This window comes from Trachymyrmex septentrionalis, unplaced genomic scaffold (assembly GCF_001594115.1).
Source record: "Trachymyrmex septentrionalis isolate Tsep2-gDNA-1 unplaced genomic scaffold, Tsep1.0 scaffold13, whole genome shotgun sequence".
In the NCBI taxonomy this organism is placed as follows: domain Eukaryota; kingdom Metazoa; phylum Arthropoda; class Insecta; order Hymenoptera; family Formicidae; genus Trachymyrmex; species Trachymyrmex septentrionalis.
Genome location: NW_017304438.1, coordinates 2889299 through 2897537, shown reverse-complemented (window position 1 = coordinate 2897537; position 8239 = coordinate 2889299). Strand labels below are relative to the sequence as shown.

The following is an 8239-nucleotide window of genomic DNA, read 5'->3' as shown; positions in this document are numbered from 1 at the left end:
TATATATATATATATATATGTATAATTATCAATCTCGAAAGATTTATAAAAGGAGTTATCGGTAGTTGAGCCGCGCTTCACCGAATATGTCTATTGAACTCGTAACTCGTAATTAATATTCGACTTTGTCTCTTAAATTCGTAATAATCATAATAAACTCGTAAGTCGTAACCGAACTCAACCGTAACGAACTCAATCGACTCCGAATATTACCGAGTTCGAAAAACGATCGACGCGATCTGATCTCGCGAAGAGCGGCCGCCGTCACATCGTGACATCTCGAAATCGACTTGCAATTTAACGCGGAAATGCTACCCTACACATAATGCAAATATTGAACGGCAGTTAGAAATATAAAAATTCGTATTATGCACCATCCAAAATGACTTGTCTCTAATATCCTAATATTGAAAATGATCTGATAAAGATCGAAATATCCGTTTCATTGTTTATTAATCACTATTTATCAATCATCATATAAATTTTAGCAATAAATATCTAATAGCTTGGCTCGCGTAGCCCATCATTATTTCAATTATATGTGTTATTATGATGTATATAAATTTTGTAAATTGAAAGGAATACCTCAACAAATATTACAATTTCTATGGCATCGCAATTGTTAAGCATATAATAAATTATAAATTATATCGAGCGAACTAGATGTTATTTTCGTTTAAGCTCACCCATTTGTCACAGCACAACCAGGGAAACTAAATAGGTTGTGAGTGAAGAAAAGAATACGTCATTCCCGTGATAAATTTCCTCTGCAACTTTGACGCGTGTCCTCAGACTATCTGGTCGCGTTAGCCGGGGCATCATGTGGCCTCGTACTTGAAAAGCGGTATTTTTCAAAAGATGAATACAAAATCATTCCGGTTGCCAGAAGCGACCAACGCATTTAGATAGCTCACCTAGCATCCTAGTTCAGCGGCGCCTCGACAGCTGGGCGTCGTGTCGACCTGGCCTTCCGACGGCGTCGGCCGTCATTTATTATTCGATATGAAAAGGCGAGCCGTTGAGACGCATTGAAATTTTTCGCGAGTCATTAGGAAGAGAAAAGAAACGGTGGATTTCGATCCCCCGAGAGACGCGAAGGACGCGTCGCGCATCTGAATATCGCAATTTCTACCTCAAGGTCTGTCACTGTTATAAAGAGAGTCGTTCCCTATCGGTTATCCGTCGATTCGAAAACATGAGAAATGCATTAAAAGTTAAATGGCAATCAACGATCACGACAGTTCCGATTTTTCACCATCTTATACAGAAATTTCTAAAGTAATGAATAAACTCACCATACGCCGAAAATATCGGTTTCTCCTCGTGGCTCAGATCTGCAATAAAATAATAATGGTTAGAACACTGTAAAAGTATACATATAAAGAATTTTAACATCCCCTAATCAGAGACTGGCCATAAAAAGATCACTTTTGATTGATCGATGGTCCAACATTTTCTGATAATTTGCAATAGTTGCAGGAGCAAGATATATACATGCATCTTTTTCTCTCTCTCTTTCGCAGAATTTTGCAGAACATGGACGACACACTTTTATGGTAAGTCTCTGAATAAAGAAATTTATTTTAGAAATCTTTAAATTAATGTTCTAGTAATCGTTCATTAAATTTCTATGGAATTGTGTAAAAGTAACGAAACTAGCCGTGGGAAACGACATATCTATTGAAGCTGGCCTTGAGAATAAAGGTGATAATATCTCGTCCATTTTCTCTCATCAAAATCAATAGGCAGAGGCGAGATGAAACCCAGGCAGAAAGGGAGGAAAAGCGATCGTCACCGACGCAACCACCTGCCGGCCTTTCCGCCAGTCTTCAGGATTTCAGCCCAGTAATTGCTGCGGCAATTACCGCGAATTACGGCGATAATTACCGTCATTATGCGGTGCAGTAATTTTGGTAATTACTACAGTAAATCGCCAACTATCCGATTGCAACCAGTCGCTCCTCATCTTAGCGGTCAGTACCGGATAACTTTTAAGTTATCCCATCTATGACCAGCTACGTTAGTCACAAGTCAAATCAAATTTCCATTCGTAATACTAGAAAATTCAGAGGGAAGTGCGTTCGAGACGTAGCACAGCGGTCAATCGCAAGGCTAAATTGCAAAATGATATAATTCGGAACGTACCGTGCTTAAATATACACTTTAAAAGTCGACCCCCGAGATATTATCCCTCGAGATTAAGAGCAACGGTAAGCTATGTCGCAAAATAAAAAGAGCGTTAATTAAGCGATGAATGAGCTGGCGTGTTTTTCTTTTGCACATTATTCGCGTGAAGAGTCAGAATTTTACAGAAATAAGTGGCACACGCCGGTTCAAAATTAATTCACGGAAATGAGATCTTTCGGAGTTATTAACCGCCCTCTGTATTTTCACAATCAGCGAGAATTCGGTTTAACAATGAAACGGCGCTACTCATTTCGGCTTGATAATGAAATGAAAATAGGTAGAAGCGCAAGGGAGTATAAAAGTTCTAAAATATTACCTCGTAAAAAAGTTTGCGACGATTTAATTTACCACGTTTGCTTCTTCTTCTATTTCTAAGACAAAATTATTAACGTTATGTGTGAATGGTAATAATAATAGATATTTATATCAGGGCAGAGAAGTTTAATAACAAAAATTTAAAGCAAGAGCAGAGAATTAAAAAAAATTACTCGCAATTACGTGCAATGCTTTTCGAAGAGAAAGTTACATACATTTCGATTTATTGCCAGAAGTTGTAAAGAACAAATATCGCTAACGACGATCAAGTGTGAACTATGATTTCTTTCTACAATATATACAATATATGCGATCGAAACGATCGTTCTGTCTACTCGTTCCCGTAGCTCTATTTCGATATTCGAGACACGAAGTTATTTAATGTGCTGCGAGAACGACGGCTGCTGGTGTAAGAGGTATTACGGCAGTTGCAACAGTAACGACACAAACCATATACCACGGCTATTCGAGCCAACTTTGCTCTTTGTCGGTATGAATCACCTTTCATCCGTTTCGAGAACGATATTTCCCATTTCCCGATGCTTGGCATCATTCGAAAAACGCGAAATGTATTAATCAATAAAGCACGATAAAAATTTCATCAATTCCAATTTCAGCAAATCTTGTTAGTAATATTTTTTAAATAACGCGTATCAAGTCGCGATTAAAAGCATTCTAAGCGTAGTACGGTAATATTTTTATCGTTGCCGCTGATCGGAACGTCATTGTCGAATTTGGTGGCTAAAACGATCGTTTAGCCGGAATGTTTGCCCGAACACAACCGAGCGATGCAACCGAGCGATACAGCCAGTGCATTTGAAATGATTACCGGTACAGTGCATCGCCGCCATTGAATGGCATGAATTGTTAGCAGCTATTTGCAAATTTATGAACCACTCAGCCAGTGACAATTCGCGCACAGACAGCGTTCGTCCCACGCCTTCGTGTCCTTCCGCGACCAAGATAAATATTCAAAAAACTTTGTATCAGCGACATAGGAATAGTAAAATAGACAATACAATGTCTATGATATCTCAATATTTTAATCGCAATGATATTGCATATAAATAAAACGAATCGTTCGTTTATATGAATATGTTTCTAGCCTGAGGATTCGAGCCTCTGGTCTCGAAAAAACTCCGCATTAATTATATGGAAAATTTCGGTAAATTTCGATGAAATGAGTTAGTTTAACACATTTTTATGATGTCACGTGAACAAAAGGTGTCCAATAATGGATAATTTTTGAGCTATAGAGTATCAAATGCTCTATAAATACAAATTTTATATTACCTTTGTTATACCATATTTCAAGAATTATTCATTATGGAGCCTTGTATTTTGATACTTTTTGTACACTGCATTGTTAGATATTAAAGAAATAATGACAACTCTCTTGAGTTAAACACCATTTTGTTTTATCTTCCATCTTAGTTCAAAATGTAAATCAATCCTTTCATTCCTTTTTTTACTTAGTTTCCAAACAAACAATGTCATGACGTATGCACTTAATAAACAAAAAAATAAATTTGAGTCAAATTTAATATACAATAGTTTCTTGCTAAATTGATTAACTTCACTGTTATAGTTAAATTAACGACACACATCGTCATTACAGTTATTAGGAACAGTTATTAGGTAAGCTATAGAAATGATTAAAGATCAAACAGGGTACGATTTGACATTATAAATTTAACAGTGTACATTATATATTTACAAACTACATTATGTGTGAAAGCTAAATTATTTCACGAGACCCAACATGATTCCATATGAAGGCGGAGTCCTCTACATCTTTGATCTTCGAGTGATAATTAAAAATAATTTGAAAGATCACGCCGGGCTTCGTAAGAAATATTCAAATTATGAGTACGTCAAAATTGATCGCGTTGTGTTCTGAAAAGTTAATCGCGAGATATTTTTTATACCTGGCACGTCTCGTTCATTCTCTCATCGTTTTCCTTACTTAAGGGAAGAGAAGAGCCGTATCTAACGACTCGCATGAGCGGACTGGCAAAAGGCTGCTCGTGGAAATACCGAAAGTTATGAAAGTTTTATGACAGGCCATGAGAGAACGTCGGAAGATGCGGAGAATGGGGAAAGGTGAGGGTGAAGGAGGAGAGGAAGTTTCACGCTAGGTGGATGGCGATGGGGTCCACAAACATTTACGACGAGCCAATTTTTTCGTTTGATTATTCAACGCGCGCGGATGCACCCAGGCTCTCTCTCTCTCGACGATTGCATCTGACGGTCGATCGTGGTCTGAAATTTTGGAAACGGAAAAAAAGCGGAACGGAAATCCGAAAAGCCTGGTGACCGCAGCCTGAAAAATATAACGCTACTCTCGAAAACGGCAATCTTTATCGCTGCGAGGGGAATCGACGTTTCGACCGCTGGTTACGTAAATTCCTCGAGACCACGATTTGTTATCACGTTTTGTGAAATGGATCGTCGAGAGGGCTGTCACGAGGGAGGCGAGAGAGGGCAAGTCGTTCGAGAGTAAGCCGAGCGCGGGCGATAAATCAGGACTCGCACGATAATGAAATTCAATGCTTCGGTCCTGGGTGCGTCAGTCGAGTTTTATCAAAAGCACCTATTTATCTTTCTTATAAAAACAGTTTGGGAACAGTTCGCTCATAAACGGCATCGGACGGAGAGAGTGAGTTCTCGTCCTCGAATCGCTCTGGCTGTCGCCACTCCGTGAAGCGAAACTGGGACTCTGAGATTGATGGTTTTTCTTTCACCCTTGGAATTTTCCAAAAATAGTACCGACATTCATAAATTTCACAAACGTTCTCAGGTGAAGACATCCCGATGTCGCACAAGTTCTCTTAATTATAATTTCGAGATAAATTGATTCTTCTTCGATGATTATCTTGATAATCGTTGAAGGAAAATCAATTTTCTCAACTTCTATTGGATATCATTAGTAATTGTATGTATTACTAATTGTTGAATAGAATTAAAAATGTATAGTTGGAATTCTAATTTTTTGTATATCATAATGTACTTTTTTACTATTTTTTGAATTATACGAAAAGAGTAGAAATTTCAGAAATCAAACTGAAAGTTGCGGAATAAATGAATTTAAGTAAAACAAGAGAAGTTGAAGAAATGAAAATAAAAAACTCTTGAGTGTAATCATGTCGAGTGATAAAGAGAAGCGGTAAAGTTCAAATGTAGTAAGAACGATTGCACAACTTGGGTTCTACTCATCAAGTTTCCTTGCTCTCGTCGTGTTCTGTCTCTCTCTCTCTCTCTCTCTCTCTCTCTCTCTCTCTCTCTCTCTCTCTCTCTCGTCCATAATTCCTTATCGGCTTCTTTTCCGAAATCACTATTATCCTCCATTTTCGCTGGAATGCGACATGGTTAATGAAATTGAGACGTCCAGAAAGCGAAGAGAAACAGGATACGGGCAACGTATCACGGAACCGAACGGCAACGAGCGATCGCCGATAAGTCCTCTACAGCTCGGTAGAAACTGCGCAAGTCGCATCGTTTCAGTTTGTATTTGTCAGGCCGAAAATACAGTCGTGTGATCGCACCGTATAATCACGAGCAGCGTCCATTCCGAAAGATAAATGAGACACGAGCAGCTAAAGGACGGAGCTAAAAACAGACGTGTTATAAATAGATTTCGAATGTGGAGCTCTAAAATTGATCTCTCTATCGTGTCTTCGTTCTCGTTTGCGCGTTACAAATTTCAACGGGGCAATTTCCGTCGAGGCACACGCAAAGAGTTACGAGCAACCGATTTGGTTAGCCGGATTCACAATCCTCCGTGGGTTGGTCTTCAAAAGGGTCGCAAGTGTACAAATTAGCGGTGACGGACCGGTCATTCAGACGTCTATCGGAATGCCGGTGTATTCCGAGTTTCCAGTGTACATACACCAGATACAACATTCAGCGATGACATCCTCTTATTGCGAGCCGATGCAACTCTCCGGAACGGGATTCGGTACTACGTATGCATCGTATTTAATCCACGTTTTACGCCTCGACGATCCGCAGCGTGATTCAATTACGTCGCCGGGGGTGGAAGTTAGGGGGAAGGTTCTGTCGGGGTCGCTGCCGAGTCTTGTACACACTGAGGATGATGACACCACCCCCTTGTTTAGCATCCCCGTACCTCCATACCACCACGGACTTCGCGACAAGAGAATGTTTCCGCGTGCGTTTGCGAGTAAATTAAGGTTCGTTTACACTACGTCGTCACCTTAACGATTATAAATTGCAACGATGGTAGTCGCGAATCATTATATTGGAACGCTAGAATTTTTATCAATCGAGCAACTGTTATTATTATTTTTTTTTTTTAATCACAAACGTATCGATTTGACTGTTAATTCACAAACGTGAAAATTTTTTATATAATTTATTAGCCTCCTCGGTATACCCGTTTCTTTTTCCATTGCTTATAACTGTTTTATTTATTAGAGATTTTATATTAAAGATATATACATTTGTCTGGTATCATTATGTTCCTTAATATCTGCACTCTAAAAAATATCGGTGTGAATTTAACACCCATGCGATGTCTATATAATTCTCACTGTGTTTGGTGTCAATATTAATTAATTTGGTATTAATATTAACACCAATGTGATGTGGATTTAAAACACATGATGTTAAATCTACATCGTACTGGTGTTAATATTAACACCAACATAGTGAGAATTATATAGACATGGCTATTTTTTACAGCGTAGAGTTTCAATTGAAAAACATTTTTTTACAATACATTCACTTTTATGAAAGTTCTAAACAATTAAATTGAATGGATATGCCATATACTAAAAAAAGCACACCCATCCAATTTGATTGCTAACTTTTTAAGGGTTAAAGTGCAAAGTAAAAGGCTGTAACAACAAATAACACTTGCTAAAGTAGCTTTCAGTTCGTGCAGTTCTCTTTTTCTCTGCGAAATAAAATTTTACGATGCTTATCACATTTTTATGATTCGAATTAATTTCAACGTGGTCGCATATTATATGCATACGTCACACACATTTTCTCGCGGAGGATTTCCGCAAAAACAGAGTAAACTTTGCCTCTCGAGGGACAGAGACGCAGTATATGATGCAGTAAGAGACTTACGTAAAAGTATACTGTGAAGCACGCAATTTGGTGCACGCTAGTGGATCACGGCGAGGCGGAAAGAAGGTAGCAGTCGCCGACTCCCGAACGCACGTAGCATCCCCGTGAAAATTTGACAACGCGGTGGCGGAAATTAATTTCCGCAAAGGCGGGTGTTAATGCTGGCTGTACTGGGAGTATTATCGCCAGGATCCGCCGTGATCCGACTTAGGGCGAGACGTGTGCTACGGGCCTTGCCTTTACACGTACGACCGTACGTAATTGTTTAGAAAGATGCGACAGCACGCGTCGCGAAAATTGAACAACTGCGAGGTCTAATGTGGCCATTATTCAACCCTCGTACAGCGAAGACGCATAAACATGGAGGCACGTAAAGGACTTCCACGAGCAGGAAAACCAGTAACGTGAACTTATAGTTTTGCAAATGCAAAAACGCGATTTTCATGAATAAAGTTTGCGCCGAGGGAGACTGGAGAAAATTGTTATATTATTAAATTATTCATAACAATTTATACCGTTTTAATATGCGCATATATTTAGTAGCCGTTTAACATTTTAATTATTCGTGATATACACAAATTATTTATTAATCGTATTAATAAATATAAGATTGGAATAATATCGTAAACTTTATATATAT

General features: G+C 38.6%; 1 protein-coding gene across 9 annotated transcripts in view; it reads right to left on the bottom strand.

The window, feature by feature from the left end:
- Positions 1-8239, bottom strand: part of LOC108756801 (protein turtle-like) — a 264529-nt gene that overhangs the window by 154250 nt on the left and 102040 nt on the right. For 8 of the 9 annotated variants that reach the window (XM_018500862.1, XM_018500859.1, XM_018500863.1 and 5 more), the window contains exon 3: positions 1296-1334. The gene's annotated coding sequence lies outside the window, so the exon portion shown is untranslated. Of the gene's footprint in view, positions 1-1295; positions 1335-5703; positions 5755-8239 lie in introns of those variants that run through there. The other variant, XM_018500855.1, reaches the window with a different exon arrangement.